At 40.2% G+C, this 22213-nt stretch overlaps 1 protein-coding gene across 1 annotated transcript in view; it reads left to right on the forward strand.

The window, feature by feature from the left end:
- The first annotated feature begins 5100 nt into the window (after positions 1 to 5100).
- The window catches only part of PDZRN3 (PDZ domain containing ring finger 3), a 129844-nt gene continuing 112731 nt past the window's right edge, over positions 5101 to 22213 (forward strand). Inside the window, exons 1-2 of the mRNA XM_018068346.2 lie at positions 5101 to 5205; positions 6338 to 6445. The gene's annotated coding sequence lies outside the window, so the exon portion shown is untranslated. The remainder of the gene's footprint in view (positions 5206 to 6337; positions 6446 to 22213) is intronic.

Here is a 22213-nt window from a genome sequence, read left to right on the forward strand (position 1 = left end):
ATTAGACCATTTATAAAATGACCAGAACCAAAAGCCAGAGCTACAACAATACTCAAGTTTTAATTGGAATGAGGCTCCCCAGCGAGGGAAGCCCTAGAAGCCAATTATCTTTTAAATGAAGACATTCAAAGTCCTCCCAGTGACCTGGAATGTGCTACCACAGACACAGCAGTATTAAACTGTTCAAAACTGTCAGACATCTGTATTCATACCTTTACTAATGTTGAGACTCTAAAAGTTGTGGAAAGGAAATAAAACTTCATATTATTTTTTTACCCCTTCCTTTTTTCTATTTAGAACCCATCATGTTTTCCAAACTCAAAACAGAAAATGCTTTAATCTTAAATGTACTGTTCTGACTTCTGGCGATACTGGGTGTGGTGCTGGTTAGAAACTTAGTAAAACTATTAAAATAAATTGGGGGTTCACATTCATATCAAGATTCAGGACAGTTCTGTCTCCTCCTTTTCCTACAGTACTTTGCCTTGGCATGCTGCAGAGCTTTCCACTCCCACTGCTTGGCACACAGCTGCCTCTGCTCCCTGTCCATTGCTGATGACAGGAGAGCCCCTCCACACAGCCCTGCTGTGGGAGATCATCTCACCAAATCCCTACCTCCTCATCTCTACTCTCCTTTATTCTTCCACTGCCCCTCCTTCATTTGCTAGTGCTGATAATGTTGGGTTTGCATTATTTAGCTCTGTAAATTATGGTGAGCTGCACTGAGTCCAAGAGGTGCTCATGGCACATAGTTTCTAGCTGTACTCTTTATCAGATTTATGGATACAGCTGGCTGGGACCACTGTGCTGGTTTTCAGCCCTGTTACAAAAGGCTGTTATACAGTTTTCTGAAGCAGCCACGAATCTGAAGAAAGCTGGAAGGTGTCATGTCACCACAGACTCGTGGTCCAGCGGTCAATCAATTACGTGTCTTTCACAGCATTTTGGGCAGCTTGCCAACACCAACAGCTTTCCATTGCCCTGCTCCCAGAGAAGTACAATCAGGAAACTTGCATCTTTGTGCACTAGAGAGTTTTTTAAAAGACCCATGGTAATCCCCTAGTGCAGGGGATGCTTTACCAAATTTTGGGCTGTGGAATGCTGACAAATTTATACTCTGGGGTTGTTTTCTCAGAGACACTGGCCTAGACTGTGCGGGAACACTCAGCACGACATACTTGCCTAAGCATTAGGTCCCTGAACACAGGGATTAAGTGTGTGATCATGTGGAATAGCTGATTTTCCATCATTACTTAATTATGACCATTACTCATATTTCATGTATTTTGTTATACAATGTAATCGTTTGGTCCATGTCAAACGCAAGTAGGTTGAGCAGTAACAATGTGGGTTCATAGTTTACATGTGGTGATTGCAGAACTTACTTTTGGGTGTTCTGGCTCCTCAGTAGATGAAGAAAAAGGGTTTTCTGACTTCCCTGCCTGGTGGTTGCTTGTTGTCACAGATGCAGAACCAATCTAGAATAAATCAGATGACATCCTGTAGTCAAAACAGAAGGAATGCCCACGTACAGCTCTGTTTAAATGCTTAGTCATACGGCATTAGGCCATTCATGAAAGACCCAAATTCATGATCTTTTGGCAGACCAGCTCTGGGTTCACCTTAGCATAGACTTTGTGACTGGATGAACCACAGCTTTGCTGTGTTTTCATCTACCATTTCGGAAGTGAGTTCTATAACACCACCATAACTGTATTAAGAGAAGACAAATAAAATACATATTTTATACACACACTCATCTGTAAATATCTCACCATTTTATAAGCCCCTTAAGTAGACAGATGTGCGTTAGGTGACCCCAGTTCTGTTGTCCATGTATATTCCTTATCACTGAGGGAACACTAAGTTTACTGTGTATTTACTGGATGTAAATGTTTATTCCAAAAGAAAAGTTTGATGGTTTATTCAGAGAGTGACTGTTTATTCCTTGGTAAGAATTCCTTGGAAGAGGTAAGGCTTATTGTGAATGAGCTTGAGGAGGGAGTGGTAGGGAAGGTGGTGTGTCTCACTCAAATTTAGTATTTCTTCTTATCAGAGATGTCAATCCTGTAATATCAAAGTCTAAACAATCAAAAAAACCCTCATACTATTCAAACAAGGCCTAATCCTTGGTGAAACATACCACTGTGCACACCTATTGATAAGCTGATCTGGTCATTCCCTTGTTTACACAGCCGACAAAGTCCTTTGAGGAGGAGGGAGTGAGGGGGAATCGGAAGCAGTGCTGGCTGCAGCTCACGGTGGAAACCCTTCCGCTGTCCTGACAACCAGAGACAGGGACTGACTTTAAATGTATCAGCCAGACAGGAACCAGATACGATCTGACATTTAGGACCTCTGGTCTAATACCTCTGTGGTTGTGGTAACACAGGTTTGAATTCCTCAAGAGCCAGATGAAGTCCTTTGAAACAAGATGATGTGTTTTTCTCAGACTGTCCCTGAGCAGGATGTGCCAGGCTGGTCCTGGCAGCCCTTTCACCAGAGAACAAGGAGCTGAAGTGCCTCCTCTGATGAAGACAGACCTTCTCAGCCACAGCACTACCAAAGAAATTAGTCTTCCCCTATCTAAAGGGGAAAAGCAGTCTATTAGCTCCACATTACTCAACTGGGAAGTACAGTAATTTCAAGAATTATGTTTAAGAGTTCTGTTCAGCTGTGGGAATACAACATGCCAGTAACCATCAGGTCTGCTGCCGAAGCAGCTGCCGGGGCAGGGCTGGACACCGGCCACCGATTTCCACAGTTACCTCACTGTTTAATGATTGCTCCGCTGGAACGCCAGACATTGGAGGGGAAGGGAAAGGCAGAGCCTGGAAAAGTCATTTGCATCGTGGCTTCCTTATGAAGCCAAGAAGGTCGTTAAAGAAATTGTTAAGACCTGAGATGTGAATCTGCAAGAGTGACCAAGTGTTGAAGCAAAGTGCTGCTGCCCTCCCCGGTGCCGGGGCGGTTCCGTGAGGGTGGTGGGATTAGTGCTCTGCAGGGGGTTGTGCTCTGTGACACCTCTGCTGCCGTGGGGAAGATGGAGACAGTGCACAAATCCACTAGAAATGGCTGGAAAGTTTCTTTAAAGCCCCTGTGGGCAGAAGTACTTTGTCAGAAGTACAGAAAACTATTATTAGTTGGGTTTTTTCCCCGCAACTTGACTGATTTAGTAGACTGCTTTCATGCTGATTCAGCCACGTATAAAAGTGTCAAATCATAGCCACATAAGGAGGCTTTAATGAAAACGTTCAATTTTAATTACTGAAAGTGTCTTGAGAGCAATGCCATAATTGTTTCTTGATAGTTCTAGTTGATTTGCCTTCTTAAAAAAGCATAATAGGAGAAGGAAACAGTGGGGCTAACACATTCTTGTCTTTCAAATCCTGAATCATTCATCCCTGAAAGTGGTCTCACAGGACTGGAAATTTGTTCCTTGAAATCCTGTCTGAGGTCTGGGTCTGTAGACTTGCAGGGAAATAGCTTTTACTTCATTTTTCTGTCCTGTTCTGGGTACCTGGTTCTCAGTGATGCTGAGTGCAGGCAAATTCAAATAAAATCAGTTTATTCATGTTTCTCGGTATCATGTCCACCTCTATTTATTATTCAACCTGCAGTGAAGATAATGATCAGAAATGGACACAGAAGTTGTAAACCACATTTTCAGGTGGAGTGTATTAGTGCAGCTCCCCTGTGGTGAAGTGTGTGGTCAGTGGAGCTCTGCCAGTTCACACTGGTAGGGAATTGGGCTTCATTATCATCCCCAAATCTGTAGGAGTAGTTCAGTAATCCAGGATTACTTTGACATTTTTTATGAGTTTAATAGACATTAATGTTTGATTGACAACTTCAAATTGACATGTTAGAAGAAAAATGCATAAACTAAAACCATCTGCATCGAATTACAATGCAACTGTTGTGATTTTTGTCATTAATTGGTTATGAAAACCAGACTTGTAAGATAACTTCCTCAACCTTTCTTGTGTTCATAACTTTTTCACCTTGTGGATAAAACAAAGGAAAAGGTCTTGGAGGTAGAAAAGTTAATCTGTATCTCTAGATGCACAACATACCAATCCTATTCTGATCTCTAAAAAATGTACTGTTGTTGAAATGGCTTTTTGTAATGCTCTGCTGTTGTCTGTTCAATAATTTTCTAGTGTTGTGCTGTAAATAACAGCCACTTGATTGAGACTGAAGAGAGAACATTGTGAAGACTTAGTTGTCTTTAACAGTACATGCACTTACTTTTGTCTTTATCAAAGTTAATAGACCTAAGTAGCATCACTGCGTCATATAGAACATTTTATAGGAGTTCATAGTTAGGAACAAACTGGAATAAGAGAGCAGGATAACAGAGTATGTTCACAGTCACCCAACTACTACAGGTACATCTGGTATATCTTCGTTGTACATTTTTTGTCCAGACAACTGTTCACTGCAGAATTTTGTATTTTAGGGGATTAACATCATGATTTTCAATGATGGAAGATCTCTGTTTTGCTACTGTTAAAATTCCAGAGAAAAAAATTTTGCATGGCAGGTGCTCTGAGTAGCAATTGCCATTCTAGGCCTTTGGCAAAATTTGTAGCAGTTTTGTTTAATTCTGTTTTCTCAAACTCGCTAGAGAATTTCTGTTGTATAACACTGTGTTTGATACTGTTTAAAACAATGTCATGTACCCAGCACTAGAGAGAAGCAACGTAAGAATCCAGTCCTAAGATTAGAAAAGCATTAGAGAAGGCAAGAGTTTGACTACTGGAAACATGGAGTATTTTACATAACAGATCACATATGACTAGGTCAAGTAGTTGCAGGAACCAGTATTACATATAAAACTGTTCTGTTGCTGTTAAGTGTCTCACTGTAGATCTCAATAAAAAAGACACATAAATCTTAGGGGTGGTTCTGCTGCTGGAGCTCGGTGGGGTGGCTGGAGCAGGGGCTGGGAGCTGCTGACTTTGCTCCTGCAAAGTTATTCCAAACATTTTTCTCCGAACTACACGGGGGTAAAAAAAATAAGAAACCGACCCAACAGACCTGGGTGGAAGTATTGTCTGTCCTGCTTTACCCACGCACACAAATGTTTTGAATGTGTTTATCTGTTCCTTGCAGGGGGAAGAGACTAAAGCACTGACTCTCGTCCTCCATCGTGACTCTGGCTCTCTTGGATTTAATATTATTGGTGGCCGACCGTGCGTGGTATGTTAATTGTTAAAATATGTTTGCCCTTTCCAGTTGGGAAAAGCATGTAGGTCAACACTTAGAGGAAGAATGTTGCTGACAAGCATTTGCTTCTCTTGTGAGTCTCTCAGAGCAGATCTCATACTGGGATTTGTGTCGGATGTCTGTGAACTCCACTGCCTTTTCTCTCGCAGCGTGTTTATTCCTGCATCTCATCACAGCCAGCAGCACTAATATTGGTGCAGTCCCAAAATGATGAGACCCGTGGTGTGTCTCTCAGACCATAGTGCTGTGAGGATTATGGGTTGAGGGCCCACAGCTTTAGGCCCTTTCATTAAAAAACCCCATGTTATTTACTCTGCTTTCCACCAGAGGTTCAGCAGCCTCCCTGTGCAGGTGAAGGGATGTAACTCAAACAACCTACTTTTGAATTCTATGATTTCAGCAGATGTTTCCTACACCATACACTCACTAATATATTTTTTCTGGATGCCTGTTGGCTGGAGCTGCTGCATATGACTTTAATTAGATCAAGGAGTGGATTATACCTTGTCCTAGTAATTTAGAAAGTATTTAGAACTACTTCTTGACTGCTCAGAAATCTGACATTAATTACGATTTATTCCTAGTGAATTCACTTGAAAGTTATTCTTTACAGTTAGAGTTTTTCCATTTTCTGAGACATTGTTCTGCACTGGTAGAAGACAGTGACACAATACACAGGAGTATGAAAATACCTTGTTAGATATAAATTGTTTTCTTGGTTTATTTTTAAATCTCCAGAGAAGGAGCCGTGCAACTAAAAATAAAAATGCAGTGTTGTCTTATGTTTGATGTGCAAACAGGCTGTGTCTCACTGGATTTTACATTGAGAATAATTGTAATGACAATTACTACTGAGCTGGCCTAAGTCAGAGGAAAATGATTATCACACAACTAATTTACCTAATGGAAGTCCGTCCCTGGTTGTTTAATCTTTCAAAATGGGAGTATCAGGTGTTCTCATTAGCACAGAGTAATTCCATATTAAGACATCAATAAGAACATTTCTTTCAAATTACAGGCACTGCTGTGACACGGACAAGCTTTAGCTGAGGGAAAATCAGAGTTGGTTTGGGGTAATAATGTGGTTTTCTTTTCATCCTTAAAGGACAATCAAGATGGTTCATCGAGCGAAGGAATTTTTGTGTCGAAAATAGTCGACACAGGGCCTGCTGCTAAGGAAGGAGGGCTGCAAATTCATGACAGGATTATTGAGGTATGTGGACACACTGTCTTTTAATAGTGCAAGGCCTTCAAATGGCATATTTGGTGTGGGTTTGGGAGAAATGTACCGTGGTAAACACTGTCTAGGAGATATGTCTGTTAAAACATGCTTGACTTGGTGCAGTGCTGACCTCCATGGCTTTAGGTATAGTTCTTACCTAAATATAGAAACCAGATTATGGATGGTATGTGCGTGTCCTGACTTTCTGAGGAGCTAGCATCTATCTGGTATGCCATAGATAGTTCTTTTTTAAGCTATTGGAAACTTGTAAGTTATTTAGTTAAAACCATATGTGAAATATCTGTGGTGTGAACCACGGTATTATTTTTCTAAGTATTTCCAAGTTTTGAAAAGTCAGAAAAAATTCTGCCCCGCAATTTCTGTCTGGTTTATTATAAACCTAAAGTTGCTGCCTTAATGTTGCTTGTAAGTTCTTACATTACTCAGATTGCAGGCTGAATTTCTTCTCATTTTGCCAGAGTCTTGACCTCAATAAAAAGTCCTTCCTGTGAAAGAGATGGTTGCATGAAACGTTTCTCACAATTTGCAGTGAGCAAATTTCTTTGTTGGGGGGACAGAGTGAGAAAAAGGTTAGTTTTGATGAAACAAAATGCAACTGGCGGTGAGTCAGTTCCCATTGTTTAGCATTTTGCAGTTAAGAAAAAGTATTCCTCACTGTCTTATTTTTGTAGGCTGGAGAAACTTTGAGAGTCTATTGTTCAAAAAGATAAGTGTGGTGTTTGTTGCCAAGGATATCATGGAACAGCCAGTTTCTCTAAGTAATGGAATTCCATTGCTCTTATGTTTTGCAAATGAGCAATAAACAGCTGTTAAGGATTTTCTGTTGGCAGGGGACAAAGTGTATTTGCCTTTTTCTGTACTGTTATGGTAAATTGTATTCAGAATTTAGTAGGGATATAAAATATTAATTAAGTTTCTTCATATGGGAAAGAATGGAGCCACGGTAGCAGAACTATAAAAAGATAAGAAGCTGAGCTGTGAAATGATCCAGAGTTGCTTAAACTATATATATATGATGTAACATAATTGCAGAAAGGTCTGGACAGTTTTGTGAGAACTGTGTGATTTTGTTTGAACTGAAAATTTTCCCATAAGCCCAAATTTCCCCACGGCAGATTTGGAAAGCTGACATCCGTTTGTGAAGGAGTGCTCAGTCACATAAACCAAACAACCCTATGAAAACCAAAACTTTGTAAGATCAGATACCCCAAGGTTGGGAAATGTCCTGGTCTCTCCATGCAAGCCCAGTTCAGTCTCCTGGAGCACCAACCCTGTAACTCCATCAGCAGTTGCACTCATGGTATTTTTGTCTGTGGAAGTCACCCATGGCACAGGGAACAAGGGCAGCCAACCTTTTTTCCCCCTACCAAAATCTGCTCACAGTTGCTCCCTCCTTACTGCTTTTTATCTTTTCACAGAACCATATGATGGTTTGGGTTGGAAGAGACCTTAAAGTTCATCTCATTCCAACCCCCTGCCACGGGCAGGGTCCCCTTCCACCAGACCAGGTTGCTCAGAGCCCAGTCTCCTTTTTTTATTCTCTCCTTACTTCTCCAGTTGCCCCCTGAGTTTAGCATTTGGCAGCACTAGTGCTGGCCAGGTTAAGGACCTAAATCCAGCTCTGCTGGAAGCAAACTAAAGACTGAGAGGGAGATGGGAGAGGACAGGCTGGGTGAGCTTTCCTGCTGTGCCTCTTGGCTGTGTCCCCTCCCTGAGCAGAGCCAGGCCTGTGGGAGCAGTGTTTGTGCAAGGTCTTTTCCACAGTTCAAGTTACATTTCCACATAAGAGAAAAGCCCAGAATAAAGACATTAGAGCAGTTTGTTGCATTAATAACACGCCAAGGGTAGCAAGAACCCGTGTGTTGACATGAGTTGATGTGTGTTGACAACTCTCGTTGTGCTGACCACAAACTTATTGTCATATTCACTCTTCTCACCTCTAAATATATACAAAAGGCTGACGAAAATTGAGCACATTGTTTCCCAAGAGTTGGCTTTGGGTGCCTCCACATCAGCATCTCGGTTTGGATCAGGAATGTCCTGTCGAAGGAAGTCTCTGAGCAGTGCCCGGCTAATGCGGTTTGACTCCCATTGTGGAGCAGTCCCCAAGTGTGCTAATTGGATTCCTTTTTTGATAAAATTAATTGATTTAATGCACCCCAACCACTACAGGCATTCAGTTCACAGCACTAGACTGGAGTGCTCTCACACGGAGCCCTCAAAATACACATAGTGTGGAGATCAGCTCCTGAAAAAAGCTCTTTCATCCTGTGTTCTCTGCATTCTCTGCAATTTATATTTAGCACACTATGTCTAACCTTAGTTTGGATTAAGGAAAAAGGAGATGCCTCCTGCATCAAGGCATCTCAGCAAGCTATATCATACTCATGTCTAATTATCTTAGCTAACTCAAATACCATGTCAGCTGTGTAGCTGAACACTAGGTAATGTCCAGGGAGAGTGGCCTTCTAGAGGCATTTTTTTTTAATAACTTTCACACTGCCAAAGTTTTGATTTGGCAGTTTGGCTGAAAAATCATTTACAGATGTAGCTGTAACTAGCAGGACACAGCTGGAGGACTTGGAACTTGGCACAGCATAGAGCATCCTAGTGAGTCACATTTGCTTTCAAAAGCTTAAAAAACGGTAAAAAAAGATGATAACTTAAATTTTTAGGACTGAATTTAACTATCTAGAACTTCTTTGCCGTGTTCATTCAATATTAAGGTTTTGTGTGTCATCGGCATGATTTTAAATAGACTCTTTCACAAAGAATTCCTATTCCAATATAAGCTGCTGAGCATAACATCTCCCAAATTAATTCCAGCATCCATCACAGAGAATTTACAATGAAATAAAACATGAATCATTTGATTTCCTTTTGGAAAATGTTTCTTTGCTGCAGATCTTCTGGTGGATGTGTTTTGGAGCACATATCAAATGAGAGTGTCATTTCTCATTTTCAGAACTGCCACAACATTTCTAATTAGTGAGCAGGGATTAGGCAGTGTAAAATACAGACACATATATGGTACTGCTCATAACTGATAGCAAATGTATTGTTTTGTTGATGTTTGCTTGCAAATTCCATCCCTTGACAAATTGATAGAGAGATAAACTTGGAATCATTTCAGAGATAAGTTTTCTAACATTTTCCTTATGTAATTTGGATTTCTTGTTCTACATTTTTAGAAGGTTAAATACAAAGTTAATCATGTTTAAGAACTGACTAGAATTGTCTGTGAAAGCAGGTTTTTGGCCCTTTCTGTGTCACTGAAATAAGTAATGCCACTGTGAAGTATATGTTTCTATTGCTAAATGATGCACATCAAGATGAATGTTCCATGGTCTGTGCTACTCAGTCATCAGAGCACTGTGTAACAAATACAGAGAAATAGCCTTTTTCCTTGTATTTTGCTTTACAGAATCTGTTAAATAATGATATTTAGTGCTTACATAGGACTATGAAGATCATGTTATAGCTATTAATTGCTTAATAATTTCCCCTCACTGTTTAATAATATCCTCACTCTGTAAACAGGTAATCTGAGGTATAGAGGAAAATGAATTCTAGAAGTTCTTTAAAGATTAGGGTTAAAGACTTGGATCTTTTTGTAACTTCTCTATGTAAACCCAAGAACCAAAGCTTCTTACGTGTGCCTGTTTTCAGATCATTCACAGTTACTTTAGGGGTGAGGAAGTTGTGATTCTGGGAGATTTCCTCTGCTTTGACCACACATTTTTCATGCACTTCTGCATTCAAAGCAAGCAGCTGATTTCATGCAGGACTAGTGATTTACTGAGGTATTGTTTCAGATGTTCCATAGCAAATTGCCACGTTAAAAACATGCTGAAACTATTGATTTTTCTGCAAAGGAATTACTGTTCTCAGAGATTTCATTTTTGTCAGGGTAACAAAATGGTCCTAATTTCCTCTCTTACCAGAAGTTGGTTCAGGTCCCAGCCATGAATGCCTCTACACAGCTGCTTGGCATTTCTTAAGACAAAATTAGATTTTCAGAGTTTTTATTTTTAAGCACATCAGCTCTGAAAGATTATAAATTAAACATGGCATTCTCTTCTCACTAACTAGTAAACTTGTTTGTTTAGCTCCAGGACTGCTTGGAAAGAAGGAGGCTTTTGAAACACGGGCTGCTCACCACCTTAAAAAGTTTTTAAGCACAATTAGGGTACTGTTGAGGTAGTATAAACTGTCACAGCTTTGCTGAAACCTGGAGGATTTATGCCATCTGGGACTCGCCCGGTGTTTCATGCTGCTCACAGGAAGGATCATTAGTTTAGGAGTTGAGAACACGTCTTAGTGCATTTGATTGATTTTCCCCAAAGCACACTCATGTGCTACAAATTACAGGCTGCTTTTCCAGGACGTGGATTTCTTCACAGATTACACAGAAGAACAATGAAACGTTTTAGGGAATCTTCCACTGTGGATGTGCAAACAGAACTTGCCATTTGCTGCCATTTTTCCATTTTTCACTCTGCAGCGAGGGAGCTGTTTTGGCAGAGCCACTTTGGGCTCGCAGGAGGAGGTTAGGTGGCTTTCAGCAAAATTAATTTGGTAGCTGTGTTAACAGTGTAGCCTCTGACAAGTGGGATCAGCACAGAGCAAGTCCATCAGCCACAGAGGAATGGCAAGACAGGACACTCTGACGGGAGCGTGGTGTACCTTTCCCTGCCAGTGACACATCCATCTGCTCCTGAGGCAAGGATGGCTCTAAAATTGAGTGAATGAATAAAAGAAGAAACATTCCTTGTGGTCTGCTGGTGCGTGATGGGTCTAGTTTTTCCACCAGACTGAGTCTGTGGGCTGAAAGGGCTCAGTGTGTTGCTGCTCTGGCTGCACTGTCAGTACACACTCGTCCCACCCTGTGTGCCCCATTCACTTATCACCACTCACAGGCAGCTCACAGGAAACTTCCACAAAGAATCACTAAATAAAATTATTAACTGAACACAGCCTTAAACTTCTGATTTGCTGGTAGGAACTTTTTAAAATTATGTCAGCTTTAGGGGGATAAACCTAAACCTGTAGCTACTGGCAGGACACTTAGTGCCAGCGCTAGCTGGACTCTGACAAGCAAATAGATTAAACAGAACTTTCTCATTGTCATGAATGGAAAAGTTCAGCTCTGCAAACAAGATTTACTGTGCAGCTACATACGCTTAGGAATTAATTTTCTAGAAGAAAACATTTTCAGACAGTGACTTAAAATTGGCTGTTCAAGTTCCTGCCAGGACACGCAAGCACATGAGAGTATTTGTGGAGAGTGAACACGACAGGGCAGTGAGTGCAGCTCCAGCAGAGTCAGCTCTTTTTGGAGTTTATGCTCACAGAAAACTTTCCAAGCCCTTTGTCCCTATCTGTTAATGGTGTCTTACAAAGCATCATCGTGCCTGTGCTAAAACATAGATCCCACAGCTCGGTCAAAAGAGAATAATAATAATAACCTTAAGAGGAAAATACAAATGAAAACAGTTGGCCTTGGTTATCACTGCATTTTTTCCTCTCATAAATTTATTTCCCTGATTTCATACCAGCACTGCAGTCTGAGCTGTGGCAGGGAGGTGGGAAGCAGAGGGATAAGCCAGAGTACAAACCAAAGAGGTACAACAGGATTTTTACACTAAAGACTGTAATGTTTTTCTTCCCACGAACAAAAAAAGAAAAAAAATCGCATGGAACAAAAATATAAGTGTTGCAAACAAAGAAATAGTGTTTTTAGTATTAATGACCTATGGTTTCTGCCTCTTCACTGATCAGTAGACTGCAGAGTTCAGGTTATGAGCACATTTCATGCTGGAACTTTGAAAAGGTCCTGCGTGAGTTCCCCTCAAATTTCTGCCCCTCCTTAGCCATTCCTTTTAGTAGAAGCCCACAGCCTGTTGACCCTACGTGTAATGTGGGCATTCTGAATCTGTGGAAGCTCAGAATATTGTTCTCAGGGGCGTGCTGAATGAAAAAGAGGTAATTAAATCATCAGAAAAAGCTCTCTTAAACCCAGGAATAGATCCCTTATGTGTAACACTTCTTAATGGGATTATGGTGTAGAGCCCCTTCTCTGCTGCACACAGTCCTTTACCTGCATTTGCCTCTGCTCTTGCTTTCCTTGCTGACACAGTCTGCTTTAAAACAACCTGTATCAGTCTTTAGGGCACATGAAATGTGTCCTGTAAAACCTTCAGTGCTTTCAAGATAAGGGCCATGACGACTGTGCACAAATCAGGAAAAGAACTGCCACTGCTGGAATTAGGAGGAATACCACTTTTCTTGAAAGGTATGTTTATATTTGTGAAGAAGCTGCCTCTGACCAGTGCAAATCTTTAGCCCAGCCCAGAAGACAAGTGCTGCTGGGGTGTCCCAGGTACTCAGGGACCCCTCACGCAACCCTGCCCTGCTCACACTGAATTTGGGGGGGAACAGTTTAACTGTAGGATTTTGTCCTTAAGGGTTCCTGCAGGATGGCTGCAGTCATTCCAGTTTCACACAAACTACTTAGGAATTATTTGAGCAGGGGGGTTAAGAGCCTGTTGTGGGCATTGGTCTCATTTGGAGACTCTTGCAGTGGTGGGTCCCACACCTGCACAGACCTGCCCGTGCTTCCTGGAGCTGCTCAGCTTTCTACATTTGTTTCATGTGTGACTTTGCTGCTGTGCTTTGGCACTTCCACCCTTCAGCACTTTCTCCTGACAGCCCCATTCTCCGTTTTCCTCTCCTGTTGCTCTCACACGCTGCTCTCTCCTGACACTTGTACCCTAGAGAGACCCTTTGACGTCCCTACCATGGGGAAACATCTCCTGGGGGTGGAAGCCCAGGCTGCTCTGCCATTGGAAGCTGGGATGTAGCACCCCCAGTTCTTGAAGAGAAGTTAAATAATGTTCATGTTTGTGTTGGAACTGCAGTGAAACAGGAAATTGCTCTTGAGTAAAAGGAGAAGTGATTACGAGGAAAATGCTTTCCAGGTCAGTCTCTTGCATCAGATTTTTCACAACTATAGGGATGGAAAAAGGGGGAGAAAAATCCTACTGATGCAATGCTTTAAAACACAGTGAAAGTCACAGATTATTTAGAATATGCCCTGCCTGTAGGAGTTCTTTCTCTTTGGTTGACTTGTTTGAGACCACAAGAAACAGGACTGGAAGGAAATGCAAACTGCTGTGATAATTTCCAGTCAAATCTCACATGAAGCAAGGGACTCACTCCATTGACTCCTGTATTGCTGATCCCAGAGCTCATGAATTCTCTCCATTATCCCTCAGCTGTGTTTACCATTTTCTGCTAAACCAATCCTTGCTAATTATCTGTGTAAACCAGCTATCAGTGGGTGCCTCCCCTGCCCTGTGCAAAGCAAAAAGAGATTGTTCCCTTCTCCCAACACTGTGGTGGAAGGTTGTTCCAAGCCTTGTGTGGCACCATGGCTGTGACACTGGTGATAAAGAAAAATAGAAACCACTTAAAAAATCCATATTTTGTTTTTTAGGAATTATTACTCTTTCAAACAAGTGAAAAATAGCTGTTTCCTTCTCTGCAGCTAATCAGAGAGAAACATGTCAGACTCCAAACAAATGCTTTTTTTTAAGGGATGCTCGTTGAGCATATAACAATGGGACAATTTAATCTTTTCACATGTGGTACAATTCCTTGCATTTTAAATCATCTCCTGTTCAGTTTTCCAAATTTCAAGCCAAACCATTATGATTAACTGCTGGATTTTATTTTTAGATTTTTGAACAGCGATGAGTCTTTTTAGAGAAAACACACAGAATGTCCTATCAACTATTTTCACACATTTTATATCATAATTGGGCAATCAGGCACAATCATCCTTAATTTAGTACATATGTGGTACATTTCCATGCCAATTGGGTTAAAGACATGCATGAAGTAAGTGCAAATTAACTGACAAAAAGAGCAAGCTCAGACCATCCCCTTTCAAAAGGCACTTGAGTCACATTTGCATAACTCTTCATTTGGAATTAAAAATTGAATTTGTTCAGCAAGTGTGAAAAATGCCAAATGTGGGAGAATGACCAAATCTGCCTGGGGATCCCAAATCCTGAGCCTGCAGCTCAGCCCTGGTTCGTTCTGGTGAAGGGATTTGTCTTCAGAGCAAGAGAAATGGAACACAGAGTCACTTTTAGTTACTGGTATTTGTAGTTTTAATGGCAATTAAGGTCTTACTGCTTGTTAGTAAACAGATATATTTCGGTATGGGGGGGTTGTTTGTTTATTTAAAATTGCTGAATGTGAGTTTATGGTGAGTCATTAAACAGGAAAACATGGAAAATGAGAGTGCTCAATTAGAAGTTCATCAAATTTACTACAGCAAATTCTATAGCAATAATTGCTTTAGATTCATATTCTCCTTCAGACATAAGGCTTTTTCCTTTGCCTAATTAATTAATTCTTTACATTTTGAATAATTGGAAACCATTCACAATTGACTGCAGTTCTGGGTTTTAAACACTGAGAACTGACAACTTATCAGGGTTAGGAAATTAATTCCAACGTTGTTGACTATTGCTTTACTTTGTGCATGTTTTGTTAAATTTAAAAACAATATAACTGGGCTATTTTATGTTCCACTACAAAGTGCAACTACAGGACTTGTAAAGTTTTTAGACTCTCATAAATACAAATGGTACTGGTCTGACAATAACAGCAGCTGAAAAATTTTGCTTCACCGCTGGGGCTTTTAAATTAAAATAGTGTTTTGCTTTTCATATGCATTTTAGTATCCAAAGTAAATCTGTATTATGTTGGCTTTCACGTAATGGTGTAACATCTTTAAAAAAGTTTCTGTTGGTAAAGTCTTGTTTCTCTAAAGTGAATTTCCCTCTGAAAGGGGAATTTGAGTTTTAAAGATGGGGGGAAATGTTACATCAAAACTGGAAAGTTGAGGGTTTGTTAGGGGTGCAGGAGGAGTGATAGAGATGGGCTGTGTGGGTAGAGCACTCAGTGGAGACAAACATCCCATCCCTGTGTACTGTGCCAAGAGACTTCCCTTCTGTGACAGGCCAGATGAGTCCTAGTCCCAAATAGTTCAAATGATACAAGTGTCTTATCTGCGACTTAAATTATGCATTAAATGTACCTCAGTTACAAGAAGCAGGTGGAAAAGAGTCAGAGTATGGAAAACAATATCTTTTGTTGGTGCAGGTCTCTTTTTCGTAGTCTAATAAAGCCTGGTATTAAAATAACCTTTTTTTAAAAAAAAATTATATATAATTTATACAGCCTCTGTTGTAGGACTTGACCTGTGGATCTCAGGAATAGCCTCCCTGCAGCAGACTGGTCCCATATACCCTTTTACACTGACACAGTTATCATCCATAACCCCAGTGTGGCATCCACAGCTTAATTATATGCTCCATTTAACAGCAGCACAAAATTAATCCTGTTGGAACAGAGATTAGATGACATACGAAGAGCCATGTCTGGTCTCTTCAGTGTGGTGAATTTTATCTGGTAGTGTTTGCATTTATTGTTTCTTTTCTTTGCCATCGTCCACACAACTCAGAAGCACCAAAAACGTGCAGTGCTGAAAAGCAAGGAACTGCTTTGGTGATGGAGCCTGGCTCAGGATCCAGTTTAATTTCAAACAAGTGTTCAGTCCTGGAAGTTTAACGAGTAGAGTAAAACCTCTGGATGTTTCAGAGGATCACGGAGTGGCTGAGGTTGGAGAGGACCTTTGGAGAGCAGCTGGTCCAGCCCCTGCTCACAGCAGGGTCAGCTAAAGCTGTACCAGGGGCCCTGTGTCTTCCTTGGGTGAATAAAAGCTCATACACATCGAGCATGTGAATAGTCCTTTTGGGCTGAGCACGAATTTGAGCTGAAAACTAGTAAATATTATACATGTGTTTGATTGATTGGATGAATATGAGAAAGAAACCAGCAGCAGGAAGGGAGAGGGAAAATGTTTCCTGAATCATTTGGGGGATGGGTGGGGGAAATAAAAAAAGAACTTTTTAGGGCTATTTTTTTTCTTCTTCATTCTGCAGGCCTCCCAGCTCAGGAAGATTTAGTTTATTTCTTAAAAGGTCTTGCTTATAAAGCAGACCTTTTTCTGGCTCTGGCCAGCTCTAATAAAAATTAGCAGTAACTTTAGCAGCTGCCATACCACATGACTGCTTGGAATTGCATAACTTCTTTTTCCTCCTAAAGAAACACACAGAGATCATCTGATCTCCACCCTTGCAGCATTCTCCAAAGTGGTTTTCTCTAACTTGATTTCTAAACAGAAACCTTTTTCTCCTTTCTTTTAACAAACCTCTCTTCTTAAGCCCAAAATCTGACAGCAAATGGTGAGGGGCTGCAGGCAGAGCTTTCATGAGTTAAGTGAATAAGGTGATTATTTGTATTTTTGCTACCTCAAAGTCTGTTACTGTTTATCAATAAAAAGCCAGGAGAAAAGGATAATATTTAAGATAATCAAGAAAATATTTTATGGCTGAAATTGTGGTTTGTTTGGGTTTTTTTCTGGGAGCTTGGTTTTGTATGGAGGTGCTTTGTGTTTTGCCAAGGAAAAGGTCACAGTGGGAAAGGCAAGGCTTCCATGGCCATACCACATGTAAACTGGACAGACACTGTTGGCTCAGACTGGGTCCTGTTTGGAAATCCCAAAGTACTGAACCTGCTCACCAAACAGAGTGGATGGAAGTTCAAATGATCAAATTATTCTACCTCTGTGGTATGTGGAGATGCACTATTGCTCCCTGGCTAGTTGTGTTTCCCTCTAGCAAAAAAGGAAGTTTTATCATCTTTTCCAGAACCTAAAACCTAAATAACTGTCCAGTGCTTTTTTTTCTGATGCAAATTTCTTGCAAAGAGAAATTAGGAGACCCCATATATTTATGTCTCCCTGGTAGTTCACTTAGAATTTGTTCATGTTTTGTAAGTCTTAAAGAAATCTCTTGTCTATAGTTAGGAAGAATTCTTAAATCATTGAAAGTTCTTCGAAAAACAAACAAAAAAAAAAAAGGTGTGTCAGACTCTTTAAAGCTTAGTTCATCCCAAATCCAAACAAACAAAAGCCAGGTAATATCATAGAATTTTCAGGGCCAGGTTGGACAGAGCCTGGAGCAACCTGGTCTAGTGGAAGGTGTCCCTGCCCATGGCAGAGGATGGAATGAGATGGTCTCTGAGGTCCTTTCCAACCCAAACCATTCTGTGATTCTGTGAGGTGTTGCTGAAAAAATGAGCCTGTTGGCACACAGGGAAGCCCTGGGAGTGGCACCTCTTGGGGCCACTGTCCCTGCCTTGCACACAGCTGGATTCCCACACTTGAGTTGAGCCAGTTGTCTTAACCACACTAAAACTGGAATAAAATTTGAATTTATATAATTCTCACTCTTGCATTTTCCCATTTTCCCTGCCAGTAGTACACCCCTTTTCCTGCTAGTTTGTCGAGATTCCCTGACTCCCATTTTGAAGTAAAGGTTTGGCCCCTTGGATGCTGGAGATGGAAGGGGAACTGGCCTCTCCAGCTGCCTGTGCAGTGGTGAGCATCAAACCACGTGGAACAGAATGCACTGAGCTGTCTTCAGCTGCAGTTACAGCTCATAAGTGTCCTGCTAGCAACTCTTGTTTTAATTTTAAAAGTTCACACAGCCAGCTCTGCGACTCCTTCCTGTATTTGAAGGAGCCAGTACATACCAATGCACTTTTTTCTTTTTTTAATATAACCTTTCACTGTTTTCCCTTCATTTTGGCCTCTGTCTTTCCTCTTAAAAGCTTTGTAGGCAGTTTCCTCTGCAGCAGGGGAGTTGGTGACTGTTTCTATTACAAACCTTTCTCTAGCAACGAGAACCTTCTCCTTTAGTTTTTAGCCAGTTTTACCTCCTGCTGCTAATTAAAACGTTCTCCCTCTCTCCCTCTCCTTCTAAGTTTACCAGAAAGCAAGATAGTTTGCCCAGTTTGTGGCTGTCTCTTTGCAGAAGGCATTTGAGACTTGCAGAGCAGCTGATGTTAAAAGCAAGTTATAAAGCCAGGAAGGAGCAAGGGTGTCAGAGAAAGCAGTAGGTAATATTTTAGCCTCCAGCACATCTCCAGGCTTTACAGGCTATTAAAAGGTACTTTCACTGGGCTGACACTGCATTTCAGTTCATTTTCCCAACTTGCCTTCCCCAGAGTCTGCTGTGGTTCTTTGTTAGACACCTGAACTCATTAGATTAACAAGAAGCATTTTATTGATGTGTCTCAGGGAGGAGTTGGGAGGCTGAGAAGGTGCTGGGAAGTTTCTTTTTGGGATTAAATGGATTTCATGCATAATCTAAGGGAAAAGCATCGTGCCTGCCAGCCCTGCAGATTTGAGCACTGTTAGCCCCTTGTTCAGACTTTCTGCTTGGTCTGAACGCTGTGCTATAATTTGAATACATTTATAGAACAAAGGAACCAGAATCCCACAGTCAGAACGAAGATGACTTGTCACTGACTTTGTCCCTTTTATGCCAAATAACTAAAAATAATTTGCTTTCCATCGGTTTATTCCATTGCTTGAGGTTCTGTTCAGCATGAACAAGGATTGCAGACACTGGCTCTCGGTACTTTTTTTGCTTCTGATTGCAAAGATTTAATTCCCCTCCTTTAGAAAACCTTTGGAAAAAAAAAAAAACTAAGCCCACAAGCTTTTAACTGCTTAGCAAGTGTTTTCCTGCACTTTCAGGAAGAAATGCAATTATCATGGCTGCTTCAAGGGAGTTGTCAATGAAGCGATAAACCATGGCAGAATTTACTTATCCTTGCAGAAGAATGCAAATTAAGGCTATAAATGGAGGTCTTGGGAAAGGTCTTGACCGCTTTTTGCCACCAGACTAATAATCACTCCAAGTCATTCATATTCTCAGGCAATCAGGTGATGTACTTCGTGTTTTGCAGGGGGAAAAAGGACTGTGAAAGTGAGTGTGCAAGTGAAACATGCTCTTATATCTATCCTTCATGTGTTAATCAGTTGTTAACTACAAACCACAATATTTCAAACCATGCAAATTCTCAAAGGAGATTGCCCTGGATAAAAAAGTGGCCAAGGATAGTGGGACAGTGTTTTAAAAGTTGGTAAAAAGGGAAAGATAAATCCTGACCTGAAGTAACGAGCACAACTGATTAATTTGATATCTGCCAGGACAGAAATCCCATCTCCCTGAAATCAGCAGGGAAGATTTCACTGAGGGAGTTTGTGGAAATTGATGGCCACATTCATAAAATCTGTTCCAATCTAATGATAACAAATAAATTTAGAACTATCTATTGTAACTATTATTGGAAGTTCCACGCAAGCCTGTGGTGTGATCTGTAGGTGAGCAGGAATCCCTGGGGATAAAGCTGCCCCATAAGCTGTCTATCACAGAGGGAAACTTAAGGATGTTTTATGTATTCAAGCTAAGTATGGAATTAGTTTAACTAAAGCCAAAGGAGCTGCTTATTTGCTGGAAGTTAAATATATGCATTAGATAAACAAAAACTGGGGTCTTAGGTATTGCTGAATGAGTGTCAAAGTCTATAAGCATGTAAAAATATTCTATACATGCCAAATCCACTGATCTATGACAGACACAAATTCCTTTTCCATTTCCTTTGACTGTATAAAACCTTAGTCATCACAGAATCCAAATTGTGGTATTTGACACTTGAGAAGAATTACATGGAAAACAATGACAGGTTTTTAGTTCAAATTTCCCACTTCATAACAACACAGTTGTTTTAAACAGCTCGACTTCTGCTTCCTTCAGTTCCTAACATCCACATTTCCAACTGCTTTTATTCTCCCAGCAAACCATATTTCTGACAGGACATAGTGAACCACCATGTGTTATGTTGCTGCTATGGATTGCTACATATATTCTGTTTAAGAAAATGAAATGCAACATTAACTTTCTGTTTGAAAATGGAAAAATGCTGGGTTATTTTTTTCCCTTTTCAGAATATTCCCATTATTTTTGTTACAATGCATTCATTTTCTATTCCTGATTTTAAACTTGAGTTTCTGCCTTTAATTTCAGAGTAGATTTAGGCTTGGAACCCATAGTAATGACTTTGCAACTGAAACACACTGACTTCTACCACCCCTTATGATTTAAAGAGATCAGACTTGGGTTATTGTCAAGCATCCAAGTTATTTAAAATTACTTTACCCCGAATGTAAATTTTTTTGTATGTCATGATCTAACTAGATTTATTCTATTCAAGTTTATAGTTCAGCTCCACAGTTAAGTGTTTTCTTTTGGTTGGATGTACAAATTCAACAAATTCTAGATCAAGGGCGATTCTAAAGCTCCAGTTTATTGTTGTTGTTCTCTCCCAGCCATTACTTTGTCCATCATTTAAATTGCCTTTGGATTAAAGTATTCTGTTATATCAAAACACGTGGCATTTTAGGCATTAAGAGCACTGAGCGTATCTTTGGATCACAAATGGGTCTGATTTTTGTTTTTCTTTATCCTGTACTGTGTCAGACAGAGGATTTCCTACCGTTGTTTGGGAAAAGAAAGCTGGAGTTGGAAAGGAAAGTATAAAACTGATTGCTTGGTGGTTTAGTGTTACAGACCACCTACCCTGAGAGGGCTGAGAGTGGGGCCTAATTGAAATTCTAAAGGAGGAAAAAGCCATAGCCCAGCAACAAACAAATAGGGAGAACTTAGTGGAAAATCAGAGGAACAATAAAATATGATTCCATTTTGTTTGCAGCTTGGCACTTGGAATGGCTTTACGTGGAAGAAAATAGAAAGCAAAAGGAGCCACTTAGGGGAAAGTCATTAGACACATTTAAAGACTTCCTAGTCAGACCTAATATAATTTTATACACTTAAATGCCTTATTTTAAAAGCTGTGTATATTCTGATGTTGTTTTACATAATTCCTTTATTGTGCAGTTAAAAGAGGGGGAAGTAAATAAATATATAAGGAAGAGAAAGAAAATAAAGCATGCATCTCTCCAGAAGCAGATTTTTAGAGAGGAAAGAAAAAGGCAAGATTTTTATAATTCTTTTGGGACTTCAGCAAGGAATTTATCTAGAAAGTATTTATTTTTTATACAATCAGGAAGTTAGTGACAAAGAATAGATGTATCTTTCGCTGCACACAATTTATAAAAATATAATTTTAGTCCTCCCTGTAACACTTGAAAACACTTCTTCAGTTTAAGTCTAAAAGTCAGGTTTGCACTAATTATTAACTGTTATTTATAGGATGTTGTATAACAGTATTAAACAATTATGGAAAAATTAACAGAAAATGAACAAATTAATGCAGAGGGGTAAGAATTGGAATCTTTAAACTGAAGACATCAATGCAAACACATCAGGAGATGTGCTAATACATGCAAAGACCAGTCCTGTAGAGAAGTCAGTGGTCAAATACCTGATATCAGTGAACACTGTGCAGGTACCACTGTTACAGCCAAATTAGGGGAAGGCAGCTGCTGTGCTGTTGAAAGGAATGAAGTTGAACTTAAAAACTCACTTCTGGATGAAATATTTACCTAACTTTATTCAAAATCACCCTTAAATAAATTGGTTTACTTTGGGGCATTGTGTACAGTACATTCTATACCTGTCTGATTAAGGAGCAGCTTTATCCCCAGGGATTCCTGCTCACCTACAGGTTGTAGTATAGGCTTGCATGGGACTTCCAATAATAGTTATAAAAAACTCTTCTGTAGGACCATTTTTATAAGATCACTTTTTTGCTGTCCAGGTGGATTTTGAACAGTAACAGAGAAATCTT

The sequence above is a fragment of the Manacus vitellinus genome, unplaced genomic scaffold (assembly GCF_001715985.3).
Source record: "Manacus vitellinus isolate BGI_N305 unplaced genomic scaffold, ASM171598v3 scaffold_14_pilon, whole genome shotgun sequence".
NCBI lineage: Eukaryota > Metazoa > Chordata > Aves > Passeriformes > Pipridae > Manacus > Manacus vitellinus.